General features: G+C 44.1%; 1 protein-coding gene across 2 annotated transcripts in view; it reads left to right on the top strand.

Annotated features, from left to right (window-relative positions):
• The window catches only part of LOC122791265 (C1q-related factor-like), a 618865-nt gene that overhangs the window by 520763 nt on the left and 70682 nt on the right, over positions 1–27420 (top strand). The window lies entirely within an intron of this gene.

The following is a 27420-nucleotide window of genomic DNA, read 5'->3' as shown; positions in this document are numbered from 1 at the left end:
AGCCTATGAACCTATGAACCTATATGTGTGTGTGTATATATATATATATATATATATATATATATATATATATATATATATATATATATATGAAGAATGAAAGTCATAACAATAAATCACAGACAAGGGATGTGAAGGGAATCAACAGCAATTATGGTATTATATATTGCTGTCAGCTTATGTCATAAAAAGCTGCCCAGGAGTGAGCAGAACACTGGTACTCACACCACAGGCAGGGTTTTACCAGTGGGAATAACATTGTTGAATTGCTAAGTCTACTTTACACAAAAACAGAAAGTAGTCCATGCTGGGACTAACAAAATTTGTAGAGCACAAATGGCCGTAATCTATAACCCTAGCAAGGGCAGGTATGTTTAAAGACTAAATGGCGGGAGAGCCTGAGAATACACGAGGTGGGACAACAAATGTGTAGGGCCCCTAACGCTCTGGAGAGGGCAATGTGTAGAGGTGTGTCATGGCTGCGATAACAAGTGGATAATGGAAGTTACGCATGTAAGTTCAACACGGGTGGGGTGGAGGAACTATGGGTATGAAATTATGGATCCAGGCGTGCCAGGGTTGGATGGCCTGGTTCTAATTGGACTTCCCCATGGAGTTCAGCGAGTTCGTAATAGGTATATATGCATACACACATGCAGACAACAATATGTAGAAGTACATTCTCTGTAACACATGCATTCCAATTGTAGACATAAATAATAGGAATGTGCACATACAAACATCGACAGTAGATGGAATAATAGGCTGTGCAGAAGAGGGACGGGACGAAACTGCTAGGACGCAGAGACGTGTACAGTGTCCAAAGTCAGTACTGTTCTGACGATAATCCAATGTGAGGGCTTCCCCACACAGGGAATCCCTCCTGTGATATGCCCGATACGGCAACAACAAGTACTTAACCGGTCTAATTGTAAAAGAAATACGCCGAACATGTACATAACTAGGCTCCCATGTGTAACATGTGTGATACCGCATAGTCATACATATTAATGAATTGTAATGTCATGTTAACGGGAGTAAAAATGTAATAAAGTATAGAGTCTAATCTTGCCATAAACACTTGAGTGTTCCATGTGGGGCAACCCAATAATTCCAAATAGTATTTTTTGGTCGCTCGCTTCATCAATGTTTGCGGACTAAACATATGGGAGGTATGAGGATATGTGGAGTGAGTAAACCGATGGCATGACAATACAGAAGTAGGGTGTGGCCAGTGTGTTGTGGTGTCTATACACCGAGAATCCGACAGGAGAATGGATGACAGCAGTGTTAGGTAGGCATTGGGCTGTGTTTGGGGAACCAAGAGCCATGAGTATATGGGTATATATGCATATGGAGCAGCGCAGCAATAGTGCATTCGTTAGAGCAACCCCCTAATGAACAGACATTCTCATATCGAATCACACTGTATCACATTTCAATTACCATCGGTAATCCGTACATGAACATATTGCGACATCTGTCCACTGTATAACATGCTAAATACCGATTACAAGATAACTGTAGTGAAGTCTTGGTGTCATAATGAATAAGGCACTAGTATACAGGTGAAGCATATATAAACACCATTACGCATGTAAAACAAGAAATACGGGCGAAAGCAAATGCAGATCCAAACAATGTGTAAGTGCGTATGCGCGAGGAATGTATTGGTTTACAGACACACACACACACACATACATATATATATATATATATAAATATATATACATATATATAAATATATATATATATATATATATATATATATATATACATATACATATATATATATATATATATATATATATATATATATATATATATATATATATATATATATATATATATATATATATATATATATATATATATATATATATACACATATACGTACATATATAAATACATAAATATATATATATGTGTGTGTGTGTGTGTGTGTGTGTGTGTGTGTGTGTGTGTGTGTGTGTGTGTGTGTGTGTGTGTGTGTTTGTGTGTGTGTGTGCATAGATATATAGAGATATACAGCTATGATAGGAAAAAGCACACAGGAATGACATTTGTTCACAGGCTATGGCAATGGAAGTGAGGAGCCCAGGCAAGACACATGACACACGCAGCATGCCCTTCCACCCACCCTACAGCCGGACAGGGAAAATATACATGTAATCAATGTAAAGTATCCACTGCTCCCCAGACCACAGGCAGGATACAACCGGTGGGGGACACAGTGCACCCGTGGATTCTAATTATGGAGCACATACTGGAGCTTCCCTTGAGGGACACCCCACAAATTGGAAAAAGCATACAAATGTGATAGATCATCCATCTTGTCTGCGGTGTATACAGACTTGGAATACAAATGTAGGTAACCCTGATGACCCATGGGCCGAGACAATTTTATGAAATGGGTCCCATGAAGTGGAGAGTGGGCAGCATGTAGTGGTGTGTCCAGAACCGACCAGGTCCCAGAGTAAGGATGGGTGCTGTTGAGGAGGTGAGGGTGGGAGAACTATGGGTAGCTACTTATGGGTCTAGGTGTGCAGGTGTTGGCTGATGTTGTCCAATATGGACAGCCCTATAGATGCAAGCGAATGTGTTAACCGGGCAGAGGCATCACCCAATGAGCAGCCACACCCACTGCGAGACCCACTAAAGCAAAGTGTAATCTATATGGCAAGGAACGGAATAACCAGATGTAGACATATATATGTAGAGCTATGTGTTTGTATATCTACCCATAGCGAGATAGAGATATGCTTCTCCCTCGCAGTAGTATGAATGTATACATACAGAGAATGAATACAGATACATACCCACATATGAATATATACATATACAAACAACCATAGGCCCATATGTCATTAGATTATATATATATATATATATATATATATATATATATGTATATATATATATATATAGGTTCATAGGTTCATAGGTTTATACTAGGCTATCTGCCCTAAGGCATTTATAAGCCTAGCCTAAATTTTTGTGGCTTACGCCACCCCTTATATGAAAAAATACTGTGCCCATTAGTTTGTTGTGCCTCTGTCCAGCAGTGACACAGATATGATTCCCGGGGTAAACCTACGATCTCCCATCCACAGGTCTAGATTTCTCTTGAACAGAGTCAGCGAGGTGCTCTGTCTCACATGGACCGGGATTTTATTCCACAGCGTAGGGAGTCTCTGAGTGATAAATCTATCCCTCCAGCACATCCTATTTATATCCGTGCTAAGGTTTAAGTCGCTTGCTCTAGTGGTTTTGGTGGATTTGGATTTTTTGAGGTGGAGCATGTCCATTAATTCGGGTTGACATGGCCTTGTATGTCAGGCACATGTCACCTCTGAGCAGACGGTATGCGACTGAATAGAGCTGGAGTTTCTTCAATCTGGCAGCATATGACAGATTTTGGAGTCCCTTTATCCTTTTGGTGAGGAACTTTGGGGTCTCTCCAATTGCTGCAGATGTCGGGTGAGATGCATCCCGAATGGGGCATTGTACTATCATTGGTCTGATAAGTGAAGAGTACAGGGGAACAATGACCTCACTAGATCTGGATGTGAATCCCTTCATGATCAGGTGGGCAATGTAGAAGGTCTTTCTAACCACTTTAGCAATGTGAGTGTCAAAAGAAAGGCCACTGTCAACCTGGGTCCCCAGGTCCCTGATAACCTCTTCTGTGCTTAGTGGATTGCCACCTATATGGTAGCTTGGGTTACCTTGTTTTTCCAAGGGTATGACTATACATTTTTGGCGTTTAACTTCAGGCCATGGCTCTGGCACCAACTATCTGTTTCCATGAGTCCCTTCTGAAGGATATCCGTGTCCGATGCACTTTCCAGTATGGCAGCCAGTTTGCAGTCGTCTGCAAACTTTGTCAGTCAAAGTCCTCCCATGTTGGCCTGTACTTCTGAGAAGTAGATGCCAAACAATAGGGGCCAAGGACCGACCGAGCCTGTGGGACACCACTTGTGACCGGCTTGGAGTCTGACACAGCGCCAGCAACTCTAACCCTGTGGGTTCTGTCCTTAAGCCAGTTTGCAACCCATCTTGTGACATATGGGTTTACATTTAAGCTGGTACATTTTCTACAATACCCGAGTGGGTATTGTGTCGAAAGCCTTTGCAAGGTCAAGGTAGGCTGTATGGACTGCCTTTCCTCATCAATGGCCTTGGTGACTGTTTCAAGAAGTCACCAAGTTCAAAAGGCATGATCTTCCTTGACAAAGCAAACTGGGTCGGGTCCAATGTCTGCAAGTCCCTATATCTTTGTTTATGAGCTCCATTATGATCCTCCATAGCTTTGCAGACTAGACTTGTTAAGCTTATGGGCAATTACCAGGGTCCGTGAGGCGCCTTTGTGGAGTGGGACCACAGTTGCCGTCGCCACTCCTTGGGCACGTATCCTGTGGTAAGGCTGAGATTAAACAGCTGCCTTATGTGGGTTTAATTCCTCATTTAGCTCGTGTAGCACACAGCTGGGGACACCATCCGTCCCATTGATGCTGTGTTTTTAGCTTTAGAGAGAGCAGCTTTCACCTGCGCATTTGAGATGTCCGGGAGGCTACTCTGCTGGGATAGTTATCTCTCCTTTAGGGGGGGGGGAGAGGGGGTGAAGTTTGCACTGAACCTGTCTGCCAGTATGTTGGCAATGTCTGTGGGTTCAGTGATTTTTGTATCATTTTGGACTAATTCTGAGCATATCTGGGAGTTTCCACCCAGGTTCCTAACATAGCTGAAAAAGGCCTTATGATTGTCCTTTGAATCCATGGCAATTTTTCTCTCAAAATTGGCCTTAGCTGATTTTATGAGTGCTCATATTTTTTTACTAATAATGATCAGGGGTGACATCCAAATAATGGATTTTGTTCTATCATGTAATAGCTTTCTCCTCTTATTGTAAAGTTTGTTAATGGCTGGGGTCCACCAGACTGGACGTTTGCCCTTTGTGGAAAGAGTCTTGGTTTTATTTGGGATTGCCTGATCCATGCAGTCCTGGAGGTGTTCATAGAAGGCATTTGTAAGGGCTTCCAGCTTGGGTTGTGGTTTCCTCTGGCTCAGGGGCCTTGAAGGATACCACACCAGTCTTGAGTAGTGTGAAGTTTGCTTTAGAGAAGTTCTTCACTATGGTCTTTTTTGTTTGGGGTGGGGGCGGGATGTGGATTTCCAGTGAGATTAGTTTATGATCAGATCTCACCAATGAGGGATATACTTCCGGTGTGGAGCATTTTGTCCCCATGTTTGTGACAATGAGATCTAGTATATTTTCTCCTCTCGTGGGAACAGTGACAGCAAGATATAAATATACATGTATGCATACATATGCAAATATATCTGTATATATTAATGTAAATATATATATATATATATATATATATATATATATATATATATATATATATATATTACAGTAAATATACACATGTCTATAGCTAGGATATGATACAGCAGTTACGGGTAACATATGTTCACAGGCCAGGCATATGTTGGTGGAAGGTCCAATAAACAAACGTGTAACATGTAGCATCAACCCCCACCCCCCCCAGCTAGGCCGGTGAGAAATACAGACACACAGTAAAGGTAAATACACCACTGCTTCCCAGACCACTGGCAGGAATCTACCAGTGGGAGAGATTTGCAAGGTCTACCCTTGAAACATAGACATCAATGTCCCTTGTGGGACACCAAAAATTAATGATCGGAGCCAGACCCTGTAATGATTTCTCCGACCAGGCTGTAGATGTACAGGGACCAGTAGGTTGTGCAAGCCTGAACATGGGTTGACACAATGTACGACATGTGTCCCGACACAGGGAGAGTGGGCAGTGTGTAGTGGTGTGTTTATACCCCACCTGTGCCCACAGTAAGGATGAGTGCTGTAGAGGAGTGGCAGGTAGGGGAACTATGGGTATGCAATTATGAGTCTAGGCTCGCAGGTGTTGGCTGGCAGAGCCATATTAGGATCGCTCTGTGGATGTAAGTAATATCCCGATGTGAGCATAGCAGATGCCCATACCTCCCAAACCCTAAGAGCACATCCACTGGATAGTCTGTAAACCATTGGGGGAACACATAGGGACCATACCATTGAACTGTCCTCGATTACCAGGGACGTTCACGATTATGACTCAGAATCTAATTCTGTCCCACCTAAAACATCCTAGAACTAGTGATATTAGAAGGAAAGGTGGTGGAATACACGTAATGAATAATGACAACATGTAAGAGTCATAAACAGCATGTACCTCAGACAATGTGTATGAATACATATGCTCTGGGTCTGTCAGTGTGTCAGATTAATAGCACCAAACTTCTAAATGTGTCCCTGATGTTGTTATGCAATGTCCCTGATTCAGTGTTCATTCTTCTCCATTCGTATGGAGGTTTGATAGTGACAGAAAGTGCATATTCTGCTGACTACCTTAGAAAGATGATAGAATAATAGGTTAGGGTTACCACCTGTCCACCTTTGCGAGGGACAGTCCCCATTGGGCAGTTGTGTCCTGCAAAATATTTGAAAATATGGCAAATGTCCTGAGATTTTAGGACAAAGTTTTCCTATATTGTCTGTAGTAGTTGCATAAAACAATTATTTTCTATCTGAAACACCTAAATGTTATAAGAAACAGAATAAGCAACTATAATGCTGCAAGAATAAGCTTTCATTTAGGCAAAACAGTGAAATACTTTTCTTTGTACTGGCTGTGGGTATGTTTTGCCCTGCAAAATCTGATGTTTCTACATAAAAGTCCCACCTTGGGCAATTGAAAAGGTGGCAACCCTATAATAGGTATGTGGTAGCATGACCCAGCCGATGGATGTGGGTCCTAAAACCCAATTACTTGTTTGTATTGAAGAGTCTTGGTTCCCATGTATCAGTCAGATGGGAGCAGATTGTAAGAGGAACACACGAATAATATGAATAAATCACTGGACAGGCTGCCAATTCCGAACAGTCGAACGGCATGCCGTCGCCTAATGGGCAGCCATTCCCGATACTGTAGGCATGTAATCCGATGTAATAGGCATCACAAGGTAATATTGTGGTCCTCGCTCCCATGCAGGGGTGTGAGTCTCAGATGCAAGCACCAATGTCGGTGCATTTTCAAGTGCGGGAGTGAGAGGGTGTAAGCCTGTTTGGCTACCAGTATGCGAGTATTGCACTGGTAAAGCAATGTAGAGGTTAACCGAGTGTAAGAAGATGTAACCAGAGGTTAGCATTGCTTAACACCACGCAAACCCACACACACTCGCTTACAATTGCTTTAATGTGCCTTACTCTATCCATATCCAATGGCCTTGTTCCACCCTGCAACCAAATAAACGTCCTCTGCAAGGCTCAGAACCAGGACCCTGCACACACAGCTAAAGTGATTTACCAATACGGCATGGCAGATATACAGACAACAGACAGTACCACAAACATATCATACAGCGCAGTCATTCAACAGTATACGAATGTATCCCATCATGTAGATGTATATGTGAATGTTTATGTCCAGCATATAGGTACATACATATATAGAGATATATCAGGAACATACCATGTGGCAACAAAGCATTACAAACAAATGAAACGAGAAACACCAGCGATGCCTGTATTATGTAGTGGTGTTGTTCTATGTAATCTCAAGACTCCCTCAGACAGACATGTGTCATTCATACATGCAAACAGTTGTACATTGGCCATATACATCACTCTGTGCATGTAATGTACATTAACACAACAGTACCTATCCAGTCATTATGTGTGAACAGTACTCTTGCAAGGTGCTATGTGCAACATCATCATCATGGTAAAGGTAAATGGGGTAACCATAGAGGGACCAGTAGTGTTGTGTGTACAATGGGGTTGTCCTCATCACGTGTACCTGGACCATTTAGGACTGATGTGCATACCAGGATCGTGCACCTGAGGGACAGGGGTGAGGATAACAGGAGTATGTTGTGATGCATATTACAAGGGTTACATGTGTCGAGTAGGCATGTGTGTGAAATGGACAACTATGTATAGGGCAGATGTTGTCCTAGTTTCCTAGTTAAGGCCTAGATTGGCCTTATGTTTCCGTAGGGTGAGGGTCGGATGTGGGGGAAGGAGAATAGGTATGGCTGTGGAGGATAGGTAGGGTAGGATCACAGACAAGATAGCATACAGGGTCGGTATATGACACATGTGGGGGGATACACCTCAGACCAGGATGGATGTTCAGCATTCACAAGCCCATTGGAACTGTGGGACGGAGGTCCCCAGCCATGGGCAGCTGCCACTGCACCTAAACAGCTGCAAAGGAGACAGTGCTGGGGGCTGTCCAGGAGGGGCAGCATCACCCTGTAAATGTGATACTCTGTCCTTGAGCTTGCGTATCTGGCTTTGGAACCTCTTAGTGGGCCCCCAACGCAACACATCCTGGACTGCATGACAGCAGACATATACCTGTCTGGTCCTGCTTCCAGGGGGGACATGCCCCATCCTCGGTGGTGGTACCATTGGAAGGTGGTGCAGAGCCAACAGAGGTTGATGTCCAAGGCTGGGCCCCAGATGTGCTGGTGCCCAGTGCCATGTTCAGCTGAAGTGGGACAGTGGTTCTGCTGGGACCTCCCAACCCATTCAGCCTATGGTGTTGTAGTTTAAACCCACATATGGCTTAGTGATAGACAACAACATACAGGATTACCTACAACAGTATGCATAGATATCACCATCAACCCAACACAACAGATGGTATACATTTGCAGAGGGAGCACAACACATGCATATATACTGCATGCTATCTGTACAATGTGTAGTAGACATGTGACTGCAGCCTTGAACAGTTACCCATTATTGGCTTGTCACTGAGAACCCCAGACAGTGTCTGTCATACCACTGTTTCATGTGACATATGTCCAGTCAGGAATGCGATGGCAGTAACACATCCCTATCATCATGTACTGTCTGCAATCCTCTCACTATGCTCCTGCTGTGCACAGATGTGTGTTCAGTGTGTAACACAGGAAACAAATGGTTCCACACACTGACCAGTTCACAGATGGCCCTATAAATGGGGGTCCCTCATGAACAGAGTACTGTCATGTCTGTATTAAAACATGCAGAATAGCCATTACCACACACAACATGTTAAAATGTCAGTAGTCTCAATGCAACATAGCTACACTTACATGCTGTAGTCATGTATGGCACATCACCCTCCTGTCTTTAGGCTATTTCCCACTGTGTATGATGTTTGAGGTACATCCAGATATCATCTGTGATGCCGTTTCAGAACAACACATCCAGGTACCACTCACAGCGACTGTCATGGCCAAATACCAACATGTTTTTCCTAGATAGTCTACTGTGTTTATCATGCAAATGGCTATGGGAACACCATGACAGCTGTTCCACATGCAATCAGCTAGAGGAGGACTGCAATAGGTACAGAGGCCATCATCTGATCATGTCCATCACTTACAATACACATGCTGCTGCTGAGCAGTATACACCTCCACATCCACCAGAGAGTGTGTGGGTGAGACAGCAAAGTGCACCAGAGAAGGGCTTGGAGACTTAACCCTAAGCATCAACTGCCGCACGCCTAACAGTACAGGGGTCAAACTCCTGACTGACTATTCATTACTATTACATGTGCATGACATTACTACATGTGCCACAAAGCCGGCATGTTGCTGTGCTGTAAGAACATATATGTGTGTAGGTGAGAGACATCTGAAACAAAGATATAGTAGACATACATTAGGTGTGGCACACATGGCTGTCCAAGTGAACGGATGCCATTGTCACCATAACCACACTCTCTAATGGACTCGCATTGACACTCTTTGCCAGGGCCACAAATACACAACCTAACTACTTAGTTTGCCACACTGCATTAATGCACAGGACTGCATGCACCACAGGGGATATCTGGAGGTTCTATGGGCTAGGGCATGTGAAAGTGTTTGACATCTGTTGGTATGCCAACGAGGGTTATACTGGGAGTGACTGTGGTTGGGAGCATCATAACCCACACGCAGACACAAGGTGCCAGTACTGATATGCATGCATGCATTGCTTCATGGGTGTGTAGTGGTTGGCAGTGCAGGATGGCTGTACAAGGCTGTGTGAGGGGTAATCCTTGGCATCGTGTCACCTGACAATGGTGTGCAGTTCAATACAGGGGTGTAGTGTCTGCAATGTCCACACAGATGGGTACTGCATGATCTGCTCTGACGTCCTGGTTACCAATGTGTATGGCCATAGCTTTGCAATGCATGTCATGTCTGTGTTTGATAGTCCTTCACATGGACATTGCCTGGGATGTGCATGCCCCACACAATCTCCAAAGCCAAGAACACATCATTCATGGGATCAGACAACATCCCAGGCTGCATTCTACACGAACTACAGAATGAACTGGCATCCCACCTAAGTACCATGTTCAATCATAGCCTCACCTCAGGCTTTGTGCCCGCTGAATGGTGCACATCAATGGTTATCCCACTCCACAAGGGGGGAGCCATCATGGACCCTGGGAACTACTGCCCCATTAGCCTGATGAGCCTGGTCTGCAAGGCCATGGAACATATCATCATGGAACTTATAAACAAAGACATTGGTAATCTCCAAACTCTGGATCCCACCCAGTTCAGGTTTGTAAAAGGCAGATCATGTCTCCTAAACCTGATAGACTTCTTTGAAGCAGTCAATAAAGCCGTAGACAAGGGTAAGGTCATTCACACATCCTATCTAGATCTTGCCAAGGCTTTCAACACCATCCCCCACTCTGGAATTATAGATAAACTCACTAAACTAGGTATAAATTCCTATGTCACAAGATGGGTTGCTAACTGGCTCACTGACAGAACCCACACTATGAAAGTAGCAGACTCCAAATCCGACTTCAGACCAGTGACAAGTGGAGAACCACAGAGTTCAGTCCTGGGTCCTCTCCTGTTTGGTATCTTCTTCTCTGAAGTACAGGCTAACACAGAAGGTCTTTGGCTAACGAAGTTCACAGATGACTGCAAACTAGGAGCCATAATCGAAACTCCTAACGATGTGGACATCCTACAAAAGGGCCTCACTGAGACAGATGCCTGGTGTCAAAGCCATGGCCTCAAGCTGAATGCCAAAAAGTGCATTGTCATCTCCTTTGGTAAAAACTCTGTACCTATGAACTGCAATATAGGTGGTAGTATACTTAACACTGAAAGTGTGATAAGAGACCTTGGGACACAGGTGGACAGTAGTCTCTCCTTTGATAATCACATCGCCACAGTAGTCAGGAAATCCTTCTACATGGCACACCTCATCACAAAAGTTTCTCATCCAGAAAAAAAGAGGTAATTGTTCCCCTCTACTCATCACTCATTAGACCCATTATAGAGTACAATGCCCCTTTTGTTATGTACCTCACAAGACATCTACAACAACTGGAAAGGCCGCAGAAATACCTCACAAAGAAGATAGCTGGCCTCAAACAGATGCCCTACACAGACCGTCACAAAAAACTCCAGCTTTACTCCATCGCATATCGCCTACTCAGAGGTGATCTCTGCCTAACATACAAAGCTATGTCAAACCCAGAGCTGTTGGACATGCTCCACTTAAAGAAATTCCAATCCCTCTGAGCTACACGTTCTAGGGACCTAATCCTTGTCACCACATTAAACAGAACATGCCGGAGGGATAGATTCCTGTCCCAGAGACTTCCCATACTCTGGAATAAACTACCTATCTATATCAAACAAAGCTCCTCATTAGCACTCTTCAAGAAAAATCTTGATGACTGGATGGGAAGTAGGAAATTCACCCAGGGGATCACCTCTGTGGCTCTGCTCGACAGTGGCACAGGAAAATAATTTTCTTGGGTGGCAAAAGCCAGGATACCTTTTTGGCTGGGCTTGAATAGTCCCCAGGGCTGATAGCCTAGTACCTACCTATGAACAATACTGTACAGTGACATGTACAGGTGTACCTGGTTTGGCAGGCGCATGTTGTGTAGTCAGACTATTATCCCCCGATATACCAATACTGGCCTGGTGTGGCAAAACCTGCTTATAGTGAGCAGGTCGACCCTGCACCTGCATTGATAGTATGATACAGATATTCCCTGGTGTCAGTGGCATTGGTCCATACAGGGCACATGTGTACGGCATTGTATGGCCTTTGTGGATCACATTTGATGGCACCACATATGTCGCAGGCATCCAGTGGGGAACATAGTGAAGGCACAATGTTTGCAAATATGTGCCTATTGTACTGCTGTACAGTGTGCCATGTCCTCTACAGCCCATTGCATTAATACCATGCCTACTATCTGTCAACAATGTGCATGGTACTAGCAATATAGCGGGATATCCTAGGCAAGTGTGTTTGTGTATGGCACATGGGTGCAGGACATATACTGGGTGCTAGTAGGGTTGCATACTTTGTTCACCAGGCCTTTTGCCAGATGTAGGTGTATGGCTTGGCAACACAGTCCCATGGCTGACTGACAGCTGTACTCCTTGTGAGGTAGCCAATGTATCATAAGATGGACACCATATAGGAAAACTACAAAATCTGCTCCCCAACAAGTCCAGGGGTTAGACACTCACAGCCACCTCTACCCAGGCTCTGACAGCCAAACACACCCACTTGCCATGTCCTGTATATGAACCCCTACCTACCATATCACACTGCAGCAATATGCTTTTAGGGCACGCGCTATAGTGAATACTGGGTTACAGCACACCTACAGGTGTATACCTAGGTGGGTGACAACAGCAGGATTAACAAAGGTGATCATGTGATTTGTACAGAGAGTGCATACTCTACAAAGCACTGTACTTGTCTCACGCAGGCAGATACACACACACACACACACACACACACACACACACACACACACACACACACACACACACACACACACACACACACACACACACACACACACACACACACACACACACACACACACACACACACACACAAACACACACAGTTGGCAAGTCTGGGATTAGAACACCAACCTAACTACTTTATCACACTATAGCATTACGCAGTTACAGAATGCGCTACCAAAATTACTGGGTCACAGCACTCACAGAGGTGTATTTTTAGGTAGGTGACATCATCAGCCTTGCCAAAGGTGGGTATAGGAATTGTGAGCAGTCTAAAAGCATTATTCAGTCCTCAGGCAGTCCTCAGGCAGACGGGGACAAACACACACACAAACACTTGTAAAATACAGAACCAGGAAACCTTGACTGGATCACAAACTCCTTTAATACATATATCAAACATCCACTTCGACTAAGCACTTTCACCCAATAAACATCATGGGTTTCATCAGAGTAATGTTTCCAATGCAGCAGCTACTTATATATCATTAGTTATCCAACAATTACCCAATCAAATACAGTGCAGATAACTTAATTAATTAAATAAATAAATAAATAAACTAACTAGTATTAGTTCACCATTTTTAAAAAATCTAATTATAAGTATATTAATATCATAATATAAAAACACCATTAAATATATAAATAAGAATAAATAATCTCTTTATACATGTAATTATTAAAAACTCTATTAATTATAAAAATAACAATATTTAATCATCAATTAATTTAAATATTGTATGATTTTAGCTTCATATAAGAAGTAATTGAAATATGCTCGTTAATACCTGGCTCATTACATGCATCTAATCTTAGCTGCCATAAACATTCTTTCAGTTCTAATAATGCATTAACATCACCTTCGTTACCACTACCCTGAGGTATCCTATCAATCACAAAAAACAAAAATCTTTTGAAATCTGTACACTTTGTACTGTGCATATATAATGAACTTGGCAAGTCTGGGATTAGAACACCGACCTAACTACTTTATCACACTACAGCATTATGCAGTTACAGAACATGCTACTGAGATTACTGGGTCACAGCACTCCCAGAGGTGTATTTCTAGGTGGGTGACATCATCAGCCTTGCCAAAGGTGGGTATAGGAATTGTATGGAGTGTGAGCAGTCTAAAAGCATTATTCAGTCCTCAGGCAGACACACACACACACACACACACACACACACACACACACACACACACACACACACACACACACACACACACACACATGCCAGTGGTGGGAACAGAACACCTGCCTATCCACAGATCACTATTATAATACTACATAATTATGAGTCGCACCACACAGACTTCACATTGCAAGGCTGTCATTATGGCCTTCTAGGAATGCTTGAAGTTAAGATGTACATACCTGTGAACCTGTGTGTTTAAAGTAGGACTCCATCCTGACCTGGAGTATGCCCATCTGTGGAACGGATGACTACTATCACTATACAGGGTCACAATGGCCATGCCCATACACATAAAGGCACATAACCAACACAAGGTGTCATTGGGCTTGCTCACACACTTAGTTTAGTAGCACAGAGCTGTTCGGAATGCACTATGTGTCCATCTACACAAGGTTATACTGGGCATGCTCATACACTTAGTAGCACAGGGCTGTCTGGGATGCACTCTGATTCTAAACACGGAAGGCCACAGTGGCCATGCTATTACAGTTAGATGTAAAGAACACATTGTAATGGACTCCGGTGTTAGTAGTTGTCATTATTAGCAGGAATGCTGCACTACATATATCTGACACCGGTCTTATACACAACATCTGCTGCTGTCCGTCACCTTAGATGTACCATTCTATACCAAGTACAATACTACCACTTGCAGCAATGTCTTGGTAGGAGTGGCAACTGCTTGACCAACACAATGAGCCAATGTCCTGCTGTAATTACGAGGTTGTCCAGTGTTTGTCATTCTGGGGTGACATGACTGAAAGTAGACAGGCCTTTGTCACATATCACATGCATCCATGATGCAAGGGAGTGGGGATAATACCTAAGTCACATTCACCCATATAGTGCCATTCCAAGGCAAATGTCCTAAATACAGGATAACACCCTGACACCTAGAGGACAACTGCATTGTATGCTTATGCTAACCAGTGCTAGATGTGTAGCGTCCGTAATCACAGCTGCTCACTGTAGATCCAACAATGGGGAGTACTGACATCTGTGCAGTGAGGACCACCTAGCTGAAGGCTCTGTAGTGCACAGTAGCACTACCACCATATACCTCAGAACCAAACATGTGGGCCATAACACAGGTATGGACTGCTCCAGGTGGAGGTGTCCCCACATACATAAAGGCCACTCACATGTACTGACCAGTACTCCCACAAAAGGCATCACAGATGAGTCAGGTGCAGGACACATTGTCAAAATCTGCATTCTAGGATGTAACCCTCAGACACCACCATGCCCTCAGACCACCAACACACATCCATACATGTGGTAGGACATATAATAGTACACCACCATGTGACCCTTGACCAGTGGACTGTACCAAGCTCTACATCAACTGTGCAGAGTACCCATGTACTGACACAGTTGCATCATGTGTTATGCAATGCAATGATACCACTGTCTGTAACCAGGTCATCTGTACACATACCAGGGGCCCTCTGTTATTTACAGCATTAACAGATGACTGTTGCTGTACACCAGTAAACACCCTCATGTTTGGATATGACATACATGTACCTGCCCTGGATATGTACATGCCACACACATACAACATATATGTAAATAGCATAGCTGTTGTCCTTTGTGCAGACAGGTGGCTACAGCCATTACACCCATGCACATGGAATGTAGGTCCATGGCTGCTGAATGCTAACAGTATATAAGGTGTGATATCAATGTTGACAGAGGTAACATTCCCTCTGTACTGGTCACCCATTACACCTATCATATCACACAACAGTCCATGTGTCATGTATGTCATTACACATGTCCACCGATTGCAATGCCTACAAACATGCCCAAATGACACAATTGTAGGACCTACACACATGTACATGTAGTGGTGCATGTTCAGATACCATGCGTGTGCAGTTGCTGATGTATGCAGGTGATGTGTGTCTTAGTACATCATGCAGTTGCAATGCAGCCTCAACATTGCCAATTGTATGTGGTGATATGCTGAAAGTACGGAAAGATGTACCTCAGGTATGGACAGAGATGTGGACATAACTAAGTGGTGGGGCATCTTTGCAGATGGATGTTTGCTGAGGACAGCTCACAGGTGTCTCACAAGTGGTCCTACAATAACCAGTGTAACCGTTAAGCAATGGTTTTGTTAATTGAAGGGCAACACACGCAACATAGACAGTGGTCAGGGTGACACCGAAGGTAAATTACTTGACACCTGTAAGACGTCCCGTGTGCATATATCAGCACAGTTGCCAAAGGAAGCATCAGTACACTTTGTAACACATGCAGTACTGCTGTAAGTCTGTCATACATATCATGAGATAGGCAGGTGTTTGATTCACAGTACTGGCATGTGTGGTTGCGTGTGTGTCCATATATGTCATTTATGCTGGGTAATACATCTCAATTGTTACTCACTCTCCTGTACACTGTTGTAGACATCTGTACAGACTGCAATGTAGAAAGCAGGACATAGGCAGGGGTGTGTATCTCACACATGTGAGGTATCTGTATTCAATAGTGAATGCCACAGTGTGTGTGTGTGTGTGTGTGTGTGTGTGTGTGTGTGTGTGTGTGTGTGTGTGTGTGTGTGTATGTATGGCTGTCTGGTCCCTGGAGTGAGGATGTATGTTACCATAGTGAACTGATAAGACCCCTCCCCCCCATCCAGGCGATGCAATCTACTATCCATGTTGATGTCCCTGATCTTAGGCAATACTGACTACCTGTACATGTGTATTCTCTGTGATGCATCATGTAGGTGCACAGCACTGTAATGATGATTACCACATAGGCAGGGGTCCTCACCTTGACACTAGCAACTGTGTGTGTGAGTATGTGTTACTGTGTCAGTGAATCTGTGAGTGTGTGGGTGTGTTACTGTGTCACTGAATACATGTGTGTCAATACCTGAGTGTGTGGGTGCAGTTGTGTGTTCGCATCCTGTCATGGGAATGTGTATTACTGCTTCCCAATGAGGCATCACACTTCCCACTGGCCTAAACCCTTGTTATCAGCTAGACTGCTCTCTTACCTCGCCACTCCATGTAACTGCACCTGTGATGTCACCCAGTATGGATGTCACATCTCTAGCCACAGTAGCTTAATACACAGCTATCATGCTCTTGGATCAGTAGACGTGTTTGGAATGTGGGACATTCTAACGGTGATGTGGAAGCTACAAGGTGCATGCTGGTATTTTCATACATACCTGTGAGTATCCACATTTACATATGGGACACTAACTGGAAGCTACAAGGTGCATGCTGGTATTTTCATACATACCTGTGAGTGGTCCACATTTACATATGGGACACTAACTGGAAGCTACAAGGTGCATGCTGGTATTTTCATACATACCTGTGCTACAAGGTGCATGCTGGTATTTTCATACATACCTGTGCTACAAGGTGCATGCTGGTATTTTCATACATACCTGTGCTACAAGGTGCATGCTGCTATTTTCATACATACCTGTGCTACAAGGTGCATGCTGGTATTTTCATACATACCTGTGCTACAAGGTGCATGCTGGTATTTTCATACATACTTGTGCTACAAGGTGCATGCTGCTATTTTCATACATACCTGTGCTACAAGGTTCATGCTGGTATTTTCATACATACCTGTGAGTGGTCCACATTTACATATGGGACACTAACTGGAAGCTACAAGGTGCATGCTGGTATTTTCATACATACCTGTGCTACAAGGTGCATGCTGGTATTTTCATACATACCTGTGCTGCAAGGTGCATGCTGGTATTTTCATACATACCTGTGCTACAAGGTGTATGTTGGTATTTTCATACATACCTGTGAGTATCCACATTTACATATGGGACACTAACTGCAAACACTGATATCCACCAGCACATGCAATTAGACCTGAAGGAGGAAAGCAGAACATCAAGACCAACATGCAGTTACTGTTGTTACGCATGACACATACTGTTAACAGTACAAAATGCATTCTAAACCTGTACTGCATGGTATGTCTGCTGTCTGTCAACAGTACACAACAATTGTAATCTACACTTATCTTCCTAGTCTGTTCACCCTGTGCATCAGACCATATGAGCATGTCCCTGCACCGATGGTGTGGATGACAGGGATGTGGCACAGGCATCATCATATGCACAGGGTGATAATGTTTGCCAGAAGCCTAGGCTGTACCATTGGATGACATCATGTGTGTGGGTTAGGGCCTTTGATCTAATTGGGCATGTGTGGATATTATGCATGTGTGTGTTGTGGTGCCCTACATATGTTTCCGGTGTTTGTGTGTATGTATGCACACAAGTTATGGCATGTGTCTGGCCTACACAGGGTTATTATTGACAGCTGCGGACTGTACAGGCCAGGTTTTACAGTTCATGGTGTCCAGCCACGGCCATGTGACCTGTGCCTGCCAGTGTGGGTGGCAGACATCCTATCACATGATTATTTCAGTCAGGTATGGTACCTCATGCTGCCATATGTGTCAGTACACTCACTGTGGCCTATTTGGCATAATATCACCACTGGGGCCTCTCTGACCTGTGAGGGGGGCAGATGTCCTATTACATGATGTTTCAGTGAGGTATGATACCTCATGCTGTCGTATGTGTCAGTACACTCACTGTTGCTATTTGGTATAAGATCACCACTAGGGCCTCTCTGACCTATGAGGGTGGCAGGCTTCCTATCACATGATGTTTCAGTCAGGTATGATTTGTCATGCTGCCATATGTGTCAGTACACTCACTGTGGCCTATTTCGTATAATATCATCACTGGGGCCTATTTGACCTGTGACGGTAGCAGACATCATATCAGCATGATGTTTCAGTCAGGTATAATACCTCATGCTTCCATATGTGTCAGTACACTCCCCGTGGCCTATTTGGTATAATATCACCCCTGGTGCCTATCTGACCTGTGAGGGTGGCAGACGTTCTACCACCATGATGTTTCAGTCAGGTGCTTTTGCTCATACTGCCATATGTGTCAGTACACTCACTGTGCCCTATTTGGTATAATATTACCACAGGGGCTTATCGCACCTGTGAGGCTGGCAGTCATCCCATCACATGATATTTCAGGCAGGCATGATAACTCTTGCTGCCATATGTGTCAGTACACTCACTGTGGGTTATTTGGTATAATATCACCACTGGGGCCTATCTGACCTGTGAGGGCGGCAGACGTCCTATCACATGATCTCTCAGTCAGGTATGACCTTTACCAGAAAGGCTCATCCAGACTCTGCTACATTTTGCTGTGAAGTAAAGGCTAGTTTGCTATTATTTTTTATATTTTGTATTACTTTATTGCCTTTCTATATTTTGAATACTGTGGTTTGTTTTCTTTACCTTGTGTTTTACTTGCATTCTGCTTTAGCAGCATATTAAAACTTCAAAAGAGACCATAGCTCTCTCTCTTCTGAGTCAGGCAGAATTTTTTCCCATCCTCCCACCCAGTTACAGTTGTCTTGTTAAATACCACTGTCTTTCTAATTTCCTGCTTTATATGTTAATCTGACTATATATCTCATTTCCTCTCTACTTTCACTGGCTTGTGTGAGTAATCACAAAAATCATCATTTTTGAAATCCCTCCCCTTCAACTATTTAAATTTATTGGCCATCCTACTGTATTCCATAGTACCAGAATACAAAAGTGACCACCCCTTTCAATTCATCTTGCTGTTTTAAAAAATAGTAACTCTCCACTAAACCTTAACTGTTTAAACAGGTAAAACTTAAGTTACCTACTTTCACATCTAACTTCTCTAGTGCACACTGCAGTGTGCATTTTTTTTCCATCTTACCTTTAAGCATTGCTGTGACTAGCACTTTCTCTAATACCTGCTGGAAAGCACTAGGAAGCCTTAAATTGATACAAGCACTCAACTCTCTTTGTTAATAAGGAGAAATTAACAGTAAGCACTAAACAGTCTATAATTGCAAAGTACTTTGCTAAGGTAAGGGAAAACAGCTCCTGTACTTTACAAAAAAAAAAAGGCACCAAACCAGGCATGTCCAAGGGTCAGCTTCCGGTGATTTCTCCTGTCCACCTGGTGAATCTGTGCATACTGGGGCAATGCAGCAATTGCCTCATGTACACAGACAACCCTCTCCTCCTACCACCCAACACTACAACCTGTGAAAGATGCACTTACATAGCCAAAATGGAAGCAAAGCTCTCTCCACCCAAGATTGTGCTAGACAGTCAAGAGGAGAAGGTTAACACCCACACTACACCCCAAGCAACACATAGCCCTTCTAAACCCACACCACCAACACCCACATATAGCAACACTAAATCCACATATGCAGAGGCCATTAACTGTAACCTGCCCAAGCAACAAGTACCTCTGAAGCTGAAACGCAAACAAACACCAATCACAACCAAAGTGTCACATAGTTCTCAACAACAGTGTGCCACCCAGCAACAGCCCCTAAGGCAATACAATGTACCTAACACTTTAGTCATAGGTGACTGTATAGTCCGGCACACTGATGTCCCTCTCACCAGGTTGAAATGAAGAAAATTACAGTCAGCTGCCTGTTGGGTGCCAGGATCCGCCACATAACACATGCACTCAAGTCACTCCACAACAAGTACAAATATGAATCTGTCATTGTCCATGTTGGAGTGAATGACTTGAGAAGTAACTCCCTGGACTACATGAAAAGAGACATGGAAGAGCTCTCTGATCATGAGGCCCTGGCAGGTATGACCCTCGCCCTGAGTAGCATCCTGCCTTCGTGCAGAATGATACCACAATATAAGGACAAAATGATTGACTTCAACAATTGGCTAAGCTTCTGGTGTCAATCAAAGGGGATTCAGTATCTGTCTGCCTGGGATGACATGATTGACAGACCACGATGCTTTGCCAGAGATGGTCTGCACCTGTCGCCCCTGGGATTCAGGTTACTGGCTAAGCCTCTTGCCACCCCTATTGTGCCTTTTTTAGGCAAAGTTCAAAGGACAAAACCACCACCATAACAGGTACAAGCACGCAAAATCTGAAAGTAATGCTACTCAATGCTAGGTCTAAACCTCAAACTGCACTCTCTCGAGGCACTCCTAAAAATGGAGAACATCGATATCTGTGCAGTAACTGAGACCTGGATCAAGGATCCAGAGAGCACCCCTGCAATACCAGGCTACAACTCTTACCACACTTTTCGGCCACCAAACCAGGACCGAAACACTAAAGGTGGAGGAGTGTCAATATTCACCAAGGATATTCACACCACCAGGCTAGTTGCTCAACACAATGCGTCTGAAATTCTCTAGGTGCAACTAACACTAGGTAAGACTGCAATCCAAATTGTAGCTTGCTACAGATCCCCCACCATACCCCAAGATTCTCACTACACCTTTCTAAACATACTGAAAAATATTAAGATAGAACCAAACACCCTAATACGGAGTGATTTTAACTACCCTGCCATTAACTGGAAAAACTACTCATGTACCAACACCTTTGCCCAATGGTTCTTGGAATTCATAAATTCCAATGCCCTGGATCAACTAATCCATAGTCCCACCAGGGGCTCCAATATCCTAGACCTGGTCATTACCAACATGGGAAATCGATGCTCCATACCTATGGTCACCCCCTCGTTAGTCAGGTCTGACCATAAGCTAATCACCCTTAACATCCACATCCCACCCCACCCCCCAGTAAGGAAACCTCCATAAAAAACTTCTCCAAAGCCAATTTCATGCTACTCAAGTCAGAAGTGACAAACTTCATGACACCCATGCTGACGGGAACTGAAAGTTCAACTGCTGAATCCTACACTAAGGCACTGTACGAGCACATCCACTCATGCATGAATCGTGCCATCCCAAATAGAACCAAGATGCTCTCATCCAAAAAAAGGAAGCCAATCTGGTGGTTCCCTACCATAAACAAACTTTACAACAAAAGGAAGAAACTGTTGCAGAAAAGAGGAAAATCCTAGGATGCAAAAAACTTCCTTACCAGCCTCAGTAAGAAACTGAGATCCCTCATAAAATCCTCCAAAGCTAGTTACGAAAATAAAATTGCCAAAGATTCCAAAGACAACCACAAGGCATTCTATAACTATGTCAAGATTCTAAATGGTAATGCTCATATCTGCTCTGAGCTAAAACAGAATGGCATTAAATATACTGATCTCAAGGATATTGCCAATATCCTGGCAGATCGATTCAGTGCCAACTTCACCCCCTAAATGGCCCATCTCAATACCAGAAGATTGCCAAATTCTGGTAATAACAGCCACACAGGTAAAAAACGCACTCTCCAAAGCTAAGAATACAGGATCCATCGGACCAGATGACATCCTGGGCTGTATACTATATGAACTACAATATGAACTGGCACCTCACCTAAGTGTCATGTTTAATCATAGCCTCACCTCAGGTTTCATGCCCACTGAGTGGTGCAGAGCTACAGTTATCCCACTCCACAAGGGGGGATCCACCTTGGATCCTGGAAACTACCGTCCCATCAGTCTGACAAGCCTTATCTGCAAGGCCATGGAGTGTATTATCATGGAACTTTTAAACAAAGACATTGGCAACCTTCAAACACTGGACCCCACCCAGTTTGGGTTTGTGAAGGGCCGATCTTGTCTCCTGAACCTGATTGACTTCATCGAATCAGTCTCCAGAGCCATGGACAAGGATAATGTGGTCCACACAGTCTATCTGGACCTTGCCAAGGCCTTTGACACCATCCCCCATTCTGGAATCATAGATAAACTTACTAAGCTGGGCATTAATCCCTACATCACACAATGGGTTGCTAACTGGCTAACTGATAGAACCCACACTGTAAAAGTATCCGACTCCAAATCCAGCTCCAGACAAGTGACAAGTAGAGTACCTTAGGGTTCAGTCCTGGGACCACTCTTGTTTGGCATCTACTTCTCTGGAGTACAGGCCAACACTAACTGACTCTGACTAACAAAGTTCACAGATTATTGTAAACTGGGAGCCATTATTGAATCCCCAAATGATGTGGATACTCTACAAAACGGCCTTACAGAAACAGATGCTTGTTGCCAGAGCCATGGGCTCAAGCTCAATGCCAAGAAATGTATAGTTATTCCCTTTGGGTAAAAACATGTATCCATGAATTACCATATAGGCGGCAGTACACTAAACACCGAAAGTGTGATAAGAGACTTAGGGACACAGGTGGACAGTGGTCTCACCTTCGATAATCACATCATCACAACAGTCAGGAAATCCTTCTATGAGGCACACCTCATCAATAAGGGCTTTTCATCCAGAAAAAAGGAGGTCATTTTCCCACTGTACTCATCCCTCATTAGACCCATTATAGAATACAACACCCCATTTGGTATGTACCTCTCAAGACATCTGCAACAACTGAAAAGGCTGCAGAAATACTTCACTAAAAGAATCACAGGCCTAAAGCAGATGCCCTACACTGACCGCCTTAAAAAACTCCAGCTATACTCTGTCGCATATCGTCTACTCAGAGGCAATCTCTGCTTAACACACAAGGCCATGTCAAACCCAGAGCTGCTGGACATGCTACACTTAAAGAAATCCCAATCCCTCAGAGCCACATGCTCCAGGGATCTAAACCTTGTCATCACAATAAACAAAACATGCTGGAGGGATAGGTTCCTGACCCAGAGACTCCCCAGACCCTGGAATAGATTTCCCATAAATGTCAAGCAGTGTGCCTCTTTGGCCCTCTTCAAAAGGAACTTTGATGATTGGATGGGAGAAAGGAAATACACCCCAGGGATCACGTCAGTTGCAGTGCTAGACAGGGGTCCAGGGAAGTAAATAGTGTGGGACGAAATAGCCAGGGAATTCTTATGGCTAGGCTTGTATAGGCCCTTGGGCTGATAGCCTAGTACCAACCTATGAACCTATGATACTTCATGCTGCCATATGTGTCAGTACACTCACTGTTGCCTGTTTGGTATACTATAACCACTGGGGCCTATCTGACCTGTGAGGTTGGCAGAAATCTAATCAGCATGATGTTTCAGTCATTTTTGATATCTCATGCTGAAATATGTGTCAGTACACTCACTGTGGCCTATTTTGTATAAATTCAATACTGGAGCCTATCTGACCTGTGCGGGCAGCAGACATTCTATCACATGATGTTTCAGTCATGTATGATACCTCATGCTGCCAGATGTGTCAGTACACTCACTGTGGCCTATTTGGTATAATATCACCACTGGGGCCTATCTGACCTGTGAGGGTGGCAGACGTATCAGCAAGATGTTTCAGTCAGGTATGATACATCATGCTGCCATATGTTTCAGTGGGTCTACTTTAGAACACCGACACGCCAGTTCACCGACACACAAACCACCGACACCAGATAACCGACAACACACAAAACCGACAACGCAAAACACCGAACACCATTACACCGACACACTAAATGTAAACAACACATTACACTACATCACATAGCCACTAGCCCTAACCCAAACCCTAACCCTAAGGTCCAACACTACCGCACACTTACCCTACCTGCACCCTAACCCTAACTCACTTAACCCACCCCTAACCCTAAGGTCCGACACTATTGCACACTCATCCTACCTGCACCCTAACCCTAACTCACTTAACCCACCTAACCCTAAGGTCCGACACTATCGCACACTCACCCTACCTGCACCCTAACCCTAACTCACTTAACCCACCCCTAACCCTAAGGTCCGACACTATTGCACACTCACCCTACCTGCACCCTAACCCTAACTCACTTAACCCACCCCAAACTAAACTCCGTCACGATCACACACTTACCTTACCCGAACCCTACCTCCCTACCTCCGACACTACCACACACTCACCTATCCCACACCCTAACCCAAAATCCCACAACAATGCACACTTACCTTACCGATCCCAACTCCGTCACAATCGCACATTTACCGAGACGTGCTCACACATTACCCTAGTCGCTGTATCCGCTGTCACATCACCTTTCCGGTAAACTTACCTGTCGGTCATTTCGTCTCCCTCTTCCGTGTGTCGGTCAACTCGATTTCGGCACATCACCTTGTCGGTAAACTTACCTGTCGGCCATTTCGTCTCCCTCTTCCGCGTGTCGGTCAACTGCGTTTTCGGTAATTTAAAGTAGACCTGTTTCAGTACACTCACTGTGGCCTATTTGTATAATAATACTACTGCGGCCTATCTGACCTGTGATCGTGGCAGATGTCGTATCACTTGATGTTTCAGTCAAGTAATACCTCATGCTGCCATATGTGTCAGTACACTCACAGTTTGCTATTTGGTATAATATCACCACTGGGGCCTATCTGACCTGTGAGGGTGGCAGACATCATATCGGCATGATGTTTCAGGGAGGTATGAGACTTCATGCTGACATATTTGTCAGAACACTCACTGTGGCCTATTTGGTATAATAACACCACTGGGACATATCTGACCTGTGAGGGCGGCAGACATCCTATGACATGATGCTTCAGTCATGTATAATACCTCATGCTGCCATATGTGTCAGTACACACACTGTGGCCTACTTGGGATAATATCACCACTGAGGCCTATCTGACCTTGTAAGAGTGGCAGACATATTATCAGCATGATGTTTCAGTCAGGTATGATACCTCATGTTGTCATATGTGTCAGTAAAATCACTGTGGTCTATGTGGTATAATATCACCACTGGGGCCTAACTGACCTGTGAGGGTGGCAGTCGTCCCATCACATGATGTTTCAGTCAGGTATTATACCTCATGATACCATATGCGTCAGTGCACTCACTGTGGCCTATTTGGTATAATATCACCACTAGGCCCTTTCTGACCTGTGAGGGTGGCAGACATTCTGTCACATGATGTGTCAGTCAGGTATGCTACCTCATGTTTCCATATGTGTCAGTACAATCATTTTGGCCTATTTGGTATAGTATCACCACTGGGGCCTATCTGACCTGTGAGGGTGGCAGACGTATCAGTAAGATGTTTCAGTCAGGTATGATACATCATGCTGCCATATGTTTCAGTACACTCACTGTGGCCTATTTGTATAATATCACTACTGTGGCCTATCTGACCTGTGATTGTGGCAGATGTCGTATCACTTGATGTTTCAGTCAAGTAATACCTCATGCTGCCAGATGTGTCAGTACACTCACTGTGACCTATTTGGTATAATATCGCCACTGGGGCCTAGCTGACCTGTGAGGATGGCAGACGTATCAGCATGTTGTTTCAGTCAGGTATGATACCTCATGCTGCCATATGTGTCAGTATACTCACTGTGGCCTATTTGGCATAATATCACCACTGGGGCCTCTCTGACCTGTGAGGATGGCAGATGTCCTATCACATGATGTTTCAGTGAGGTATGATACCTCCTGCTGCCATATGTGTCAGTACACTCACTGTGGCCTATTTCGTATAATATCATCACTGGGGCCTATCTGACCTGTGAGGGTGGCAGACATCGTATCAGCATGATGTTTCAGTTGTTTATGATACCTCATGCTGCCACATGTGTTAGTACACTCACAGTGGCCTATTTGGTATAATATCACCACTGGGGCCTATCTGACCTGTGAGGGTGGCAGACGTCCTACCACCATGATGTTTCATTCAGTTGCTTTTGCTCATGCTGCCATATGTGTCAGTATACTCACTGTACCCTATTTGGTATAATGTCACCACAGGGGACTCTCTGACCAGTGAGGGCGGCAGACATCCTATCACATGATGTGTCAGTCAGGTATGATACCTATTGCTTCCATATGTGTCAGTACAGTCATTGTGGCCTGTTTGTTATAATATCACCACTGGGGCCTATCTGACCTCTGAGGGTGGCCAGTCATCCCATCATATGTTGTTTCAGTCAGGTATGATACCTCATGCTGCCATATGTATCAGTACACTCACTGTGGCCTATTTGGAATAATATCACCACTGGGGCCTATCTGACTTTGTGAGTGTGGCAGACATCCTATCAGCTTGATGTTTCAGTCAGGTATGATACTTCATGCTGCCATATGTGTCAGTACACTCACTGTGGCCTATTTGGAATAATATTATCACTGGGGCCTATCTAACCTTTGAGGGTGGCAGACATCCTATCAGCATGATGTTTCAGTCAGGTATGATACCTCATGCTGCCATATGTGTCAGTACACTCACCATGGCCTATTTGGTATAATATCACCACTGTGGCCTACCTGACCTGTGAAAGTGGCAGACATCCTATCACATGATGTGTCAGTCTGGAAAGATACCTCATGCTGCATTATATGTCAGTGCACTCACTGTGGCCTATTTGGTATAATATCACCCCTGGGGCCTCTCTGACCAGTGAGGGCAGCAGACATCCTATCACACG

The sequence above is a fragment of the Protopterus annectens genome, chromosome 17.part0 (genome assembly GCF_019279795.1).
Source record: "Protopterus annectens isolate FY-2018-M chromosome 17.part0, PAN1.0, whole genome shotgun sequence".
Taxonomy (NCBI): Eukaryota; Metazoa; Chordata; order Ceratodontiformes; family Protopteridae; genus Protopterus; species Protopterus annectens.
This window is presented reverse-complemented; position numbering and strand designations above follow the sequence as displayed.